Source organism: Ictidomys tridecemlineatus, chromosome 6 (genome assembly GCF_052094955.1).
Source record: "Ictidomys tridecemlineatus isolate mIctTri1 chromosome 6, mIctTri1.hap1, whole genome shotgun sequence".
In the NCBI taxonomy this organism is placed as follows: Eukaryota; Metazoa; Chordata; class Mammalia; order Rodentia; family Sciuridae; genus Ictidomys; species Ictidomys tridecemlineatus.
Genome location: NC_135482.1, coordinates 63,599,044 through 63,614,399, shown reverse-complemented (window position 1 = coordinate 63,614,399; position 15,356 = coordinate 63,599,044). Strand labels below are relative to the sequence as shown.

Below are 15,356 nucleotides of genomic sequence, written 5' to 3'. Positions count from 1 at the left end.
GTCAGCCGCCTCCAAGTGCAGCTTGAGGTCGTTTCATTTTGGAACATGAGAGTAGGAGCAGGGAAGTTCTGACTGGGGACCCTATGCCACCTTCCCTTCAGATGAGGGTTGGGGTGGTGAAGGCGGTGACTTTCAGCGGCTTCCTTTCCTTTCTAGGTAGTCAGCCACCCTTAACGGGGAAAGTCAAGTTTATGTCTATTCCCCAGCCCCAGAAGAGAGAGGGAACTCAAACACAGCCAAGTCATTGTGGAACCACCAAAGCAACTGTGCCCCCAGCTCCAAATCAAGGAGGGGACCCAGGTCCCTCCACCCTCCTACCTTTACCCCAGGAGCGGTAGTGAGCTGTGTTGTCTAAAGATAACTTCCGGGCCTTCTTGTTCAAGTAGACAAGGAAATGTGAAAAGAAAGACAAAAGTTTAGTGGAATAGGAAAAAAAAAAAAAAAAAAAAAACTTCTGCTCTGGTGGCTGTGGGAGTGAGAAGGGTTTGATTTACTTATTGGCTTTTGAAGGTAGGTTTGGGCTAAGAACAGACAGATTTAGGGGTCAAGGAAAAGCAGGTTGGAGTAATACTGGGCAAATGGAAGAGGAAAACCAAGGAAAAGAAAAAGAATGAGAGAAGCTTTGGGGCAGAGTGAATGTGGATTTCATGGAGGCAGCCAGCTGTCAGTCTACTCTGCTGGCCTCTTACCTTCCAGCTCCAGCTCCACATTTGGTAGTGTCTGATGAGCTTGAGGTAGATGAATTATAGGTAAAGAGACAGGAAGTGGAGACTGCTTCCCTCCTGAGATTGTTCCTTAAGTCCCCACTACCAAGTGGCTGTAGACCAGGGTGCACACTTTTTCAAGAGGTTACTTGGAACTTGCTCACACCTGGAGGCGCTGCTTTTTGGGACCTGGCATTATCATTTGCCTGGCCAGCAGAGCTCCCATTGTATCAGCTTGCCCATGAGTTAGGAGTCAGAATGCTTGGGTCTTAATCCCAGCTCTTTCGCCAACAGTCTGGGCAAGCAATTTAACTTCATTTCTTATAAAAGGAAGATAGAGCCCTGAGACCTCACTTTAGTGCCAGCTACTAGGAAGACTGAGGCAGGAGGATTGCTTGAGCCTTCGGAATTCCAGGACAGCCTGGGCCACACAGCAAGATCTTGTCTCAAAAAAGAAAAAAAAATTATAACAACTACTTAATAGGGTTAAGTTTAATTGTGAGCTTGTATGTAAAAAGAAAAAAAAAACTTTGAAAACTGTAACGTCTATACAATTATAAAGCATCATTATCTGTACAATAGTTTGAACCCATTTTATTGGTCCTCTAAAACACTACATGGCATGGTATGACAGCTCTTGGGTTTGTTTGGTCTACAGTCTAGTCTGTCCCTTTGGACTGTAAATTCTTTGAGCACACCAGTTGTGACTTACTCATCTGTATTTCCTACTGCTCTTTATGTGAACAAGGGACACAGTATTGCTATTGAACTTTGTCACATGAAGACAGAAACTCTTAAGTCTATGTGACTTGGTTGGTGTTGCACCTAAATAGATTAAAGACTCTGCATGACATGGATATCTGGGATAGTTTAAAAGAACATATATGATCAGAGAAGCTCAGGGAGACACAGAGTTAATGGGAACCAAAGTTTTCTATGGGAAAAGGAAAACTTACATTGTATACACTTCTTCATTGCTTAAATAGCTCAAGAACCTATGTTACTTTTGTTTCATTTTTCATTGGGATATAATACACTTATCATTGTTTGACTTTTTGTATGTATGTGTGGTGGAGTTAGGGATTGAACCCAGGGCCTCACACATTTTATGCAAGTGCTCTACCACTGAGCTACAACCCAGCTCATCATTTGACTTATTTTAAACACACACACACACACACACACACACACACACACATAGATATGTATTTTGGGGGCTTGGGATGGAAGCCAGGATCTTGCACATACTACAAAAGCACTTTACCACTAAGCTATACCCCTGCCCTCCCAACTTTTAAAAATTTTTTAATTCACACATAGTAATTGTACATTGTACATATTTATTTATTTATTTATTCTTCGTAGTTGTAGATGGATAGAATACCTTTATTTATTTTTGTATACAGTGCTAAGGATCAAACTCAGTGCTTCACACATGTTAGGCAAGCACTCTGCCATTGAGCCACAGCCACAGCCCCTAATTGAACATATTTATGAGTTGTGACATTTCAACATATGTATATAGAATGTGTGATGATCAATCAGGTAATTGAACCCAGGTATGCTTTACCACTAAGCTATATCACCAGCCCTTTTTATTTTTTTATTTTTGGGCAGGGTCTTATTAAATTATACAGGATGTATTTAAACTTGTAACCCTCCTGCTTCAGCCTCTGAAGTTGCTGAATTATAGGTGTGCTACCATACCCAGCTCTTTTTTTCCTCCCTTAAGGGCTGGGAGCAAATCTAGGGCCTCATGCACACCAGGCAACTGTTCTACCACAGAGCTACATCCCAGCACCAGCACTAAAGTACAAAAATCTTTTTTTTTTTTTTTTGGTTGTAGATGAATACAATCACTTTACTTATTTATTTTTATTTGGTGCTGAGGATCAAACCTAGTGCCTTACATGTGCTAGGTGAGCACTCTATTACTGAGCCACAATCCCAGCCCAAGTGCACACCTTGACAAATTTTTACATATAGATCTATGCAATCACCACTCAAAACAAGACAGAGAGGGGCTGGAGTTGTAGCTCAGTGGTAGGAGCACTTGCCTAGCATGTGTGAAGCACTGGGTTTGATCCTCAGCACCACACAAAAATAAATAAAATGAAGGTACTCTATCCATCTACAACTTAAAAAAATATATAAATAAGACAGAGACACTTTCCAATACCTAAGAAAATCCCCTGGTGTTACTCTAGAGAAATTTCCAAAGTAACCATAATTCTGATTTCTATAACATAAATTAGTTTTTCTGGTTCTTGAACTTCATCATATAATTTTTAAATTTGTTCTTTTTAGATATACATAAAAGTAGAATATATTTTGACATTTCATACATACATGGAGTATAAATTTCCATTCTTGTTGTACATGATGTGGAGTTACACAGGTTGTGTATTCATATATGAACATAGGAAAGTTATGTCCAATTCATTCTACTGTCTACATCATATAAATTGAATAAAATAATATGTACTCTTTTGTGTCTGGCTCCTGATGTTTTTGAGATTCATTCATGTCATCAAGTGTAGTGATTTTATTTATTTATTTTTATTGTTGTGTTGTATTTCATTGCATAATTATACCACAGTTTATCCATTCTGCTATTTTTTGAGTGTTTTTGTTTGGCTGGTTCTGATTTTGGATTCTTATGTATAAAGTTGCCATGAACATTCTTAGACAAGTCTTTTGGTGAACATGTGCACTTATTTCTTTGGGGTAGATACTGAAAAGTGGAATTTCTAAGTTTAGGGTACATGTTCAGCATTTGTAGATAATGCTAAATGGTTTTCTAAAGCGTTGGAACTAATTTGTATCCTTACCAGTAATATACAAGAATTCTAGTCCAGTAATATATGAGTCCTAGTTGTTCGATATCCTTATCAATACTTGGTAGCAATACTTAGTAGTGGCAATCTTCTTGCAATGAATATATATTATTTTTATATTTAAAAACCCAACAATTGGGCTGGAGGTGTAGTTCAGTGGTGGAGTGCTTGCCCACCATATGCTAGGCCCTGAATTCACTCCCTAGCACTATAATAAAATACAAAAATAAATAAGCAAACAAGTCAGGCATGTTGGCACACACCTGTAATCCCAGCAATTCAGTCGACTGAGGCAGGAAGATTGCAAGTTTGAGAGGCCAGTTCTGGCAATTTAGCAAGACTCTGTCTATAAATAAATGTATAGATAAATAGTTAGGGTAGGGATGTAGCTCAGTGGTATAGTGCTTGCTTATCACTTGTGAGGCCTCGAGTTCAATTCCCAGCACTGTAAAAACAAAACAAACAAAAAGACCAGTGTAAATATTTCTATGGATAGGTGAGGAGATGTTGCTAGTAGCTTCCTTTTGCTTCTCATACTAAATAAAACTCGTTTTTAACAAGATCCTCCACCCAGCCTATTTTCTTTTTTTCCTTCACTCTGATTTCCCATGCTTTTTGAGATTTCATTAATCCAACAAATACTTATTATCTACTCTATGTCAAACACTGGTTTGAGTGCCTATTAGCAAAAGACAAAACAGACATGTTTCTTAGAATTATAGTAGACTTGGGCTGGGATTGTGGCTCAGTGGTAAAGCACTTGCTTAGCATGTGTGAGTAACTGGGTTCAATCCCCAGCACCACATTAAAAAAAAAAAAACTAAATAAACAAAATAAAGGTATTGTGTTCATCTACAACTAAAAATATTTGTAGATTTTAAAACTACTGATTTAAAAACAGACATTAAACAAAAAAATATGAATATACCACTATGCACAGGGACTAAAACCACAAGAAGATGATATGAGAGAGCAGGGAAGACTTCTCTGAAGAAGTCACATATAAGGGAAGGCCTGAAAGATGGGATAAGGAGGAGGGAGAAGGAACAGCATAGGCAGCAGTGATGAGGGAGGAAAGAGCTCAGGAAATGGTCTGGGAAACTGAAAGTGGTTTAGTGTGGCCATGTCTTAGTCTGTTTGCCTGCTATTTAAAAATTATAGACTGGCTGTCTTATAACTAAAGAAATTTATTTATCCCCATTCCAGAGACTGGGGGGGGGCCTTGAGATCAAGTTGTTGGCTAATTTGATATCTTGTGATGACCTACTTCCAACTTCACAGGTAGCCATCCTCATGTGGTAGAAGGGAGGCTGGGAAGCTCTCTGGGTCCCTCCCACTTTTTTTTTTTTTTTTGCTACCAGGGATTGAATTCAGGGGCACTTAACTACTGAGTCACATCCCAAGATCTTTTTTATATTTAATTTAGATACAGGGTCTCTAAGATATTTAGGGCCTTGATAAATTGCTGAGGCTGGCTTTGAATTTGAGATCCTCCTGCCTCAGCCTCTCGAGCTGCTGGGATTACAGGCATGTGCCACCACACCCAGCTCTGGTTCCCTTTTATAAGGGCATTAATCTCACGCCCTCATGACCTAATCACCTCCCAGAGGCCCCATCTCCAAATTGGAGCTTAGGATTTCAACACATAATTTTGGAAAAATACAAACATTTAGTCTAAAGCAAGCAGGAATACGGCAGCAATAGAAAGGATCACACAAAACCATTCTTTCATTTTGGGTAGAGATAGCCCAAGTCAGGCAGATTTGGCCATATATTCCTCTATTCTCTCAAATTAATCGGGTCTCTTTTTGCTTTACAAACTCCACTGAAGATTTTACCTCCTATAAGAAGCCTTCTTGAATAATACCACATTGTTCCAATTAATGTTATTACTTTAATTACATTATTGTTCTAATAACTTCATCATAAAATTTGTATGTTTTAGGCCATTTACTGTTTCTCGAGAGTGTGTTTACATGGTTTACCTAACACATGAATGACCTTGTGTTTCCTTATGAAGGGCCTTATGTCTCCTCTTTCTTCTGAAGTCCTCCAAGCACCCAACAAGAGAGATGCTTTGTTAACATTGTCTTCCTTGGCACTGTGTTCAGAAAGCTCCTGGAATTTAAGTAGAAAAGCTGTGGGTTCCCATCTAACCTGACTTGTGAACAGACCCAGTTTCAGGTCTTCTAAAACTTGTCATAAATCAACCAAGTTCTTTTTTGTGTGTGTGTGTGGCAGGGGCTGGAAATTGAACCTAGGGCTTCATGCATGCTAGGCAAGCACTTTTCTACTGAGTTATATCCCCAGCCCAAAGCAACCAAGTTCTCCCAGGATCCATGTGTATTTTCCCACATGCTTGCCTCCCCTCCACAGGCCAAGTTTGCCCCTCCCCCACTCTAACCACCAGATTAGAAGTCCCTACTGCCTAGGGAATAAGACTAGGGCAGGTGGGACTGAGTGGAAGGTAGGTCTGCAGGAAAATAAACAAAAACCCTCTCATTTTTGAGGAGAGGAAAAGCAGCAGTGCCTTTCCAAGGGCTTCTAGGTCAGTTTGCATAAAAGAAAGAGGCAGTTATCAGTCATGGCTTGCCTTATTGAAATCCTGTCAGGATAAGGGGCAATGGAGGAGAAGGTCCCTGAAAGCTATTAACAATGCAAGAATATCTTAAGATGAGAAGCCAGAGTTTGGGGAAAATTCTGTATGACAAGGAATATGGCTTATGCATGCTCTGGTTTTTGTAGACTTCCACCTCCTGTCCTGAAATGCATACAGCATTTTATTCTATTTAATTTCAGCAATGATGTAAAACTGTATTGCTGGGCTGCTGTCACTGTCTCTGACAGATTGCCCTACCAGCTGAAAGGGTAAATATGGTTTTCTGTTTTTTTTTTTTTTAACTTTCTATACTGTAAAAAGGTGAGGAACATTTTAGCTCATAAATTATTTACCAAACCTCACAGGCATAATAGGCTGTGTGCATATTCATCAGGCTATCATCCATTATTCATAAGAAGTTCACTTCAACTGTTAGAAGAAAATGAGGTTGTTGATTGAAATGCTGAAGAAATGTGGGCTTTTGTCCTCCTCTCTCCTTTCTCCCCTCTAAGTCTGGAAGTTTCCATCAAAAATTATATTATAGGGGAAAAATTATTCCTGACATATAGAAGTATTGATATAGGAAAAGAAAGCTTAGAGTAGGAAATAAATTGGCAGAATCAACCACCATTCATTTAACATAGTCAGATAAAGACCCCTGACTCTTGCTTTCCCAGTCACTGTGCCCAGAAAATAGCCAAACTGGTCCTGTTTCTTGAAACAAAAGGGCAGCTTCAGCAAATCTGATAGAGTTATTGTCTATATAAACTAGATACTGGTTGCACTCTATAGCTTAAGAAATATTTATTATCTTCTTTTTAAATATTTTTTGTTTTAGTTTTAGGTGGATACAATATCTTTATTTTACATTTATGTGGTGCTGAGGATCGAGCCCAGTGCCTCATGCATGCTAGGCGAGCACTCTACCACTGAACCAAAACCCCAGCCCCTTTATTATTATCTTCTTACTTGACCCTCACACTAGGTCTTGAAGGTAGAAATAATTTTCAGAATGAAAAAAATACTTAAAAAACTGAGAAAAAGAGAAAATGGAAACTCACAAGTTAAGTGACATGTCCAAGGCCATATACAGAAAGAGCAAAAGTATGAGTGAACTTGAACCTAAATTTCCTTCCATGTCCCATATTCATTATACTTCCGAAGTACTTTGAATATTAAAGCCACTGTTTCCAAAATATAGATATTTCACATTTTTCATTGACTTTATTATTTTTCTTTCCTTCCCCTGCCCCCAGCACTGGGGATTGAAGTAGGGGTGCTGTACCACTGAGCTACATCTACATCTCCAGTCCCTATTATTTCAAGACAGATTCTCACAAGGTTGCTGAGATTAGCATTGAACTTGTGCCTCAGCCTCCTGAGAAGCTGAAATTAAATGAGGGTTCCACTACACCTAGCCAGCAATTACATTCTTTAAGCCATAGTTTTCCTGTTTGAAAAAAGGAGATACTATATTTTTTTAAATTATTTTTTTAAATTTATATATGACATCGGAATGCATTACAATTCTTATTTGGAGATATTATCTTAAACAGGATAATGTATATAAGATCCAGGGGTCTAAATTTTCCTCCATCTTGAGTCACCTCTTTTTATTGACCCTCTCTCCCATTCCGCCCTGGACCACTCACTTGGTATCTGGTCTCAGCCTGGAATTCCTGGTTTGGTTCCTTTGAATGAAATGCAACTACAGTCATAGTGGGACACAGGTGTGAATTCTCCCCAACATGACTATACAAGGTTGTTTTTTTAATTTTTGTTTTTTCAGTGCTGGGGACTGAACACAAGACCTTGCACATATTAGGCATGCTCAACTACTGAGCTGCATATCCAGCCCCACAAAGTTGTTAAAGTTGTTCTTTACTGCAGAGGTAAGGGAAAACTGAAGAGAATTACAATAATGGAAAGTATTTAAACTTTGGTTTTGAGTTTTAATTTTCCCAATATTTCAAATGTAAAATAGCCAAGAAATTCAATTTTTCTTTTCTTTCTTTTTTTTTTTTTTTTTTTTTGTACAGAGATTGACCCCAGGGGTGCTTAACCATGGAGCCACATCCCTACCACCCCACCTTTAAATATTTTTATTTTGAGACAAGGTCTTATTAGGTTGCTTACAATCTTGCTAAGTTGCTGATGCTAGCTTTGAACCTGCTATCCTTATGCCTCAGCCTCCTGAGCTGCTGGGCTTACAGATGTGTGCAACTGCACCTGGCAAGAAGTTGAGTCTTAATTAAGGGGTGTAAGGACCTTACATGAATGGATCCCAGACCATAACTTGGCTTCCTGTCCTCAGGTCTACTTCTGTCCCCAGGAAATTCTCCTTCAAACTTCCATTAATTTCTAGGAAGCCCCAGATGCTTCTTCCCTCTGGTCCCTCAGCTATCCCCAGAAGGACAGTTCTCCAAATCTGACAGTTTAGCTTAGATTCTGGACAACACCTCAGAGGGTGAGAAGGGTGTGTGTGTGTGTGTGTGTGTGTGTGTGTGTGTGTGTGTGTGTGTGTGTGTGAAGGAAGAGGTTCCATAGTGGCCTTGTAGGAATAAGCTTTGGGCACAGTCTATCCATCAGAATTGTCTATGGAAGACTGGTATCCCTTTGAGTATCCTGGCCATATTGAGACACAGATGAGGCTCTGCTCTTCTGCTCTTCTCAGTGCCCTGGGTAACTTTTGGAACACACACACATACATACACCTCAAAGAAAAAAATGAATTCTAAACCCCCAAACCAGAACATTTTGGTATGCATTGATATCAGACCATTGCATTTTTAATAAGCCAAATAATACAAATGAGTTGGGATTTCACAGGGAGAAAATTGACCACAACCAAAAAAAGAAGAGACCCCTGAGACTTCCTAGGCTGCCCAGCCATGGTGGAGTTGGTGTTTTACATTCATTATGCAGAGCAGTATCTGCACCTTTCCTATAGTGGCTTGCCAGGAATAAGAAAGCAGGGTCCACTTCTGAGCCATATATCTTATAATAACTGTTCCCTTAGTGACACAAAAACCAGCTAAGACTTTGAAAAGGTTATTTCAAAAAGCCTGACTGGATTCTTAAACAAAGCTCCAACCTTCCTCTTTGGGCTGGGAAATAGGAGGTTATTCTGTTCTTCTAGTTACATAAGTAAAGAACATAATACATTGTAAGTGTTCAATAATTGTATACTAATTCTAATCAGTCCAACTGAGACCAGGGGGCTTAGCAGGAAAACTCACTGTCTTAGATCCTGTCTCAAAATAAAATTCTAAAAATATCTGAGACTGGGTAATTTTTTTTTTCTTGGTATCAGGGATTGAACCCAGAGGCACTTAACTACTGAGCCACATCCAAGCCCATTTTTTATTCTGAGACAGGGTCTTGCTAAGTTACTCAGGGCCTTGCTAAATTGCTGAGGCTGGCTTTGAACTTATAATCCTCCTGCCTAAGCCTCCAGAGTTACTGGGGTTACAGGTGTGTGCCATTGTGTCCAGCGAGACTGGATAATTTGGAAAGTAGTTTATTTGGCTCATGATTCTGGTGATTGGGGTGCCAATGTTCTAGGAAGGCTGTGTCACATGATGAAGCCTGAAGGGAACTGGTAGTGTTCAGAAAGGGACAAGTACTAAGGATAGTTTGGGTTTATAATATCCCACTCTCAAAAGAGCTAGTTGGGGGCTGGGGATCAATTGATAGAGTGCTTGCCTCGAATGCACAAGGCCCTTGGTTCATCCTGGATTCAATCCCCAGCACCACACACACACACATAAAAGAGCTAGTCTGGTCACATAAGATCTGACCTACTGCCACAAGAACAGCATGGGCGATGCCCTATCCTAATCACCTTCTACTAGGTTCCACCTCTAAAAGGTCCTATAACAACTGTCATACTAGAGACTGAGCTTCTAGCACATAAATCTTTGGGGGACAAACTATATCAAAATCACAGCAGTCACCATTGTTTCCTGAATTTCTTACCATAGCTTACTCATATCCAATATGGCATTTACTGAGTTCTGTTATAATTTTCCATCTGCTGTAATTTTCCATCTAGCATTTATCTTGACCAAGGAACATTCTGTGTGTGTGGGGGTGGGGGGATATCAGGGATTGAACTCAGGGGCACTCAACCACTGAGCCATATCCCCAGCCCTTTTTTGTGTTTTACTTAGAGACAGGGTCTCACTGAGTTGCTTACACCTTGCTTTTGCTGAGGCTGGCTTTGAACTTGTGATCCTCCTGCCTTAGCCTCTGAGCTGCTGGGATTACAGGCATGCACCACGGTGCCTGGCCCAAGGCATACTAAGAGTTCATTAGCCATCATCTTTGATTTTTTTTCCTCTTCTTCATCCTATTATTATTATTATTATTATTATTACAGCAGCAGCAGCAGCAGCAGCACTAGGGGTTGAATCCAAGGGTGTTTTACCACTGAACCACCTCCCCAGCCCTTTTTATTTTTTATTTTGAGACAGGGCCTTGCTAAGTTGCCCAGGTTGGCCTTGAACTTGGGATCCTTCTACTTTCAACTACTGAAATGTGCCACCACTCGCTTTCCTTTCTTATTTAAAAAATATCTTGGAGAACTTTCTCATTCTTTGCTACAGCCACATGGTATTTCATTATCTATATATACTAAGAGTTATTTTACCAGTTTCCAATTCATGGACACATAGATTATTTCTAATCTTTTGCTATTAAAAAAAATCCTGCAATAAACAACTCTAGGGCTGGGGATGTGGCTCAAGCGGTAGCACACTCGCGTGGCATGCGTGCGGCCCGGGTTCGATCCTCAGCACCACATACCAACAAAGATGTTGTGTCCGCCGAGAACTAAAAAATAAATATTAAAAATTCTCTCTCTCTCTCTTTCTCTCTCTCTCTCTCCTCTCTCACTCTCTCTTTAAAAAAATAAAAATAAAAAAATAAAAAATAAACAACTCTATACATACCGGTGTTTCTCCTGAGTACAAATAAATCTTTAGGGATCATTCCCAGAAGTGGAAATGGTATGTTTACAATTTTGATAGATATTGGCAAATTCACCCTATAGGTATCATACCAATTTACACTCCCACCATAAATAAATTAGAATGTCTGTTTATCCACAGCCCTGAAAATAATGTTAGCAAACATTTGGATTTTTGCCCATCTGATAATGGTATCTGTGTGGTTTTAATTTGCTGCTTTCTTATGATGACTGAGGCTAAACATTATTTCATATGTTAGGAGGCTATTTGTTTTTCCTCTTCTGTGAACTCTCTGTAAATATTATTTGCTATTTTTCCTAATGTTGATTATACGCCTACCGATTTCTAGGAGTTCCTGATATGCAGGGATATTATATGAATTGCAAATATCTTTTTCTGTTTTGTCATTTGTCTTTTGACTTTATGGAGTTTTCAACCCTGCCATTACTCCTGTTAATTAATGCTGAACATTAATCCTGATAGTCCAGTTGTTTCTATCTCCTAATCAATCTGGAATTCCCCCACTTCTCTCTACTGCCACTTCACTAGGCCAGTCTGCTATGATCCCTTACCTAAATGACGTTTCTTGGAATCTAATGGGGATTAGATTCCACCTCTTGCTCCCCTTTTCTTTCTTTTTGGTGGTACTGGGGCACTCTACCACTGAGTTACACCCCCAGCCCTTATTATTTTTAATTATTTATTTTTAATTTTGACACAGGGTTTTTGCTATGTTGCTTAGTGCCTCACTAAGTTGCTGAGGTTGGCTTTGAATTTGTGATCCTCCTGCTCCTGAGTTGCTGGGACTATAGGAATGTGGTAACATGCCCAGTTTACCTCTATTAATACCTATTCTGCATTCTATAACTAGAGAGTTTTTTTTTTCCTGAGTCATCTTCTTATTTGTGTGTGTGAATGTATGTGTGTTGCTAGAAATCAGATCCAGGGTGGGCTGGGGTTGTGGCTCAGCAGTAGAATGCTCACCTAGCATGTTCGAGGCCCTAGGTTCAATCCTCAGCACCAAATTAAAAAAATAAATAAAATAAAACAAAGGTATTGTATCCAACTACAACTATTACAAATAATCCTGCAATAAACAACTGAAAAAATAAATATTTGAAAAAGAAAAGAAATCAGACCTAGGAGCTAGTTAAGGTGCTCTACCTTTGAGCTACATTTTGGGCTCCTTATTTTTTATTATTTTAAATTGGTGCATTAAAATTTTAATTTTGAGACAGGGTCTCACTAAGTTGTTTAGGCCTCACTGAAGTTACTGAGGCTGGCTTTGAACCTGCAATCCTCTTGACTCAGCCTCCCAAGCTGCTGGGATTACAGACGTGTGATGCTGTGCCCAGCTGCCTGATAAGACTTTTTAAAAAATAAAAATATAGCCAGCATACCTGTAATCCCAGCAACTTGGGGAGACTGAGGCAGGAGGATAGCAAGTTCAAGGCCAACCTGGGCAACTTAATATGAACCTGTCTCAAAATAAAATTTAAAAAGGCTAGGGATGTAGCTCTGTGGTAAAGTGCCCCTGATTTCAATCCCCAGTATTACAAAAAGAAAAAGACATGATCCTGGATCACCATGGCACACACGTATCATCCCAGACACTCAGGAGATTGAGGCAGGAGGATTACAAGGCCAGCCTGGACAACCTAATGAGACCCTTTCTCAAAAAAAGGCTGGGGATGTAGCCCAGTTTGCAAGGCCCTGGTTTTGATCCCCAGTATCCTCCTCTTGCCTGCTCTACACAAACAGCATGATCATGCCACTCTCCTGTTTAAAACTCTTCAGTGGCTTGTCAGTACCTAGGGTAGAATCCAGTGTCTTCATATAGGCTTTTACATGGGCTCTAGAGTGTTTATGCAGGTTCTGTCTCCTATCTACCTCTTCAGCTTTATTTCTTGCCAATCCCCACCAGTCCTTACCAGTTGTATTCCGGCCATACTGACCTATTTTCATGCCCTTTCTCTCTATAAGCTCTCTCTCTTCTCTAGGACTTTGCAAATGTTATCCCCTCTTCTAGGAACCCATTTTCACTTGTTTAACTTCCACTCACCCTTCAAATTTAAAAAAAAATATTTTTAGTTGTTGATAAACATAATATCTTTATTTATTTATTTATTTCCATGTGGTGCTGAAGATTGAATCCAGTGCCTCACATGTGCTAGACAAGCACTCCATCACTGAGCTACAACCCCAGGCCTCACCCTTCAAATTTCAACTCAGACATCATTTCTACCAGGAAAACTTCCCTGAGCACAGTCGAAGAGATTGGGTGTCTCTATATATGATTTCATAGGCTTTTTCAATGCCCAGGTCTCAAAATGATAAACAAAATATTTCAAACACCTTGTAGAAGACACTGACCAATCTAAGGGCAACCTGAAGGAATGTTAGCTAGGTCCAAGGGGGTTCCTGGGTACCAAGGGTTAACCTATTAGTCACTGGACCATGGAGAGGTCCTGGGAAGAACCATCCCATAGAAATATATAAAATTATTTTTTTCTTTTTTTGAAGTATTGGGAATTGAACCCAGGCATGTTTTATCCTGAGACACATCCCCAATGTCTTTTTATTTGGGGACAGGGTCTTACTAAGTTGCCATGGCTAGCCTCTAACTTCTGATCCTCCTGACCCAAACTCCTGGGTAGCTTGAATTACAGGAGTACACAACCATGCCTGGTTGAATTATTTAATTTTTAGCATTAGTAGGGCCTGACCAGAATTTTCAAGCTTATTATCAAATCTGTCCATTTCTCCTTCCTCTCCCTTTTGTTCTTTTTCTCCCCTAAAACAGAATCTAGATTTGAGCTGGAGGTGAAACAAGGACTGTGTGATCCCTTTGGCAAATGATGAAACTGAGACCCTTGGGAGGCAACAGATTAAAAACAATGATTGGCTTGTGAAGTCAAGTAGACCTGAATTTAGATTTTGCCTATGCAGTTGTGGATTTAGTTCAGATACTAACATGTCTGAAATATAGCTCTTTTACCTGCACATTCCTCAGAGACTGCTATGAACATTAAATGAACGCGCCTGTTACAGTGTCTGACTCATACATAGTAGGGAATAAGTGGGAGCTGATTAGATGAGGATCAAGGTCAGTTAATTAGTAGCAGAGTCTGTTTTTTCCGCCCTGAGATGGGGGCTCATTATGTTGTCCAGGCTGGCATTAAGCTGGATTTAAATAATCCTCCCACCTCGGTACCCCAAGTAGCTAGAACTACAGATATGTACTACTGTGCCTGGAAGAATTAGTATCTTGATACTGAGTCTACCTCCTGAACTCTTATTGACATGGACTACTACAGTGAACACAATATCAGGGGTCCTGAGGTCTCAGAAGGAGACATAGGGAAGTTTCCTTTCCTGTGCTCATTCCTTTTTTTTTTTTTTTCCCTAGTTCCTGATCACTGAGTAGGAGTGAAGGCAGATTAGTGACCTCTTCCATTTTCAAACTTTGAATTGAGATCACTTAGGATCTGACTTGGAAAAGTTAGGATACAGAGAAGATTTGCCTGGTCTGACCTCCAAGGAATTATTTATTAGTTTATTCACCAATTACTGATTGCAAACATCATGTAAAGAAAAAATGCTAGGCCTTGGGGATGACAGTCCACTAAAAAGAGTGCTTTTCAAACTGTAGGTCCTGACTTGTTAGTGGGATGTGAAACAATCAGAACTGAGAAGACAAAATAGGAGAAAATAGAAAATATCACAGTGTACTATACATAGAAGGGTAAGTACTAATGTTGCTTTAGTTATAGTTATAAATGTGTACTGCGTCATGATTTAAAGTGTATTACTATGGATTTCATCAAAAAATGTTTGCAAGTCCCTGAATTAGAAAGCTTAATGTCTGGCCTTTGTAAGTGACCTACAAATAAATTATTGAATAAGTGAATGTCTTAAATTACCATTTAGTGGGCTTTTGTTTTTGTACTGGGATTAAACTCAGGGGTGCTGTACCACTAAGCTATATCCCCAGCCTTTTTATTTCTATTTTGAGATAGGATGTCCAGGTTGGCCTTAAACTTGAGATCCTCCTGCCTCAGTTTCCTAAGTCACTGGGATTACAGGTGCCTAACTTAATTTTCAAGTATCTTAGTCATACCAAGTAGTGTGTGTTGATTAAACATAAAAACAAAACCAAAGCAAAACAACAAAAACACTGACCTGGGAACCTGGGAGCTCTGACAAAAAACATGATTCTGTAAATAGCTTGTTAATGTGTGAAGGT

At 39.6% G+C, this 15,356-nt stretch overlaps 1 long non-coding RNA gene across 1 annotated transcript in view; it reads left to right on the top strand.

Moving 5' to 3' along the window:
• LOC144364835 (uncharacterized) overlaps window positions 1-4,103 on the top strand; it is a 35,453-nt gene extending 31,350 nt beyond the window's left edge. The window contains exon 4 of the long non-coding RNA XR_013422914.1: window positions 157-4,103. This is a non-coding gene — a long non-coding RNA (uncharacterized LOC144364835). The remainder of the gene's footprint in view (window positions 1-156) is intronic.
• The last annotated feature ends 11,253 nt before the right edge of the window (window positions 4,104-15,356 follow it).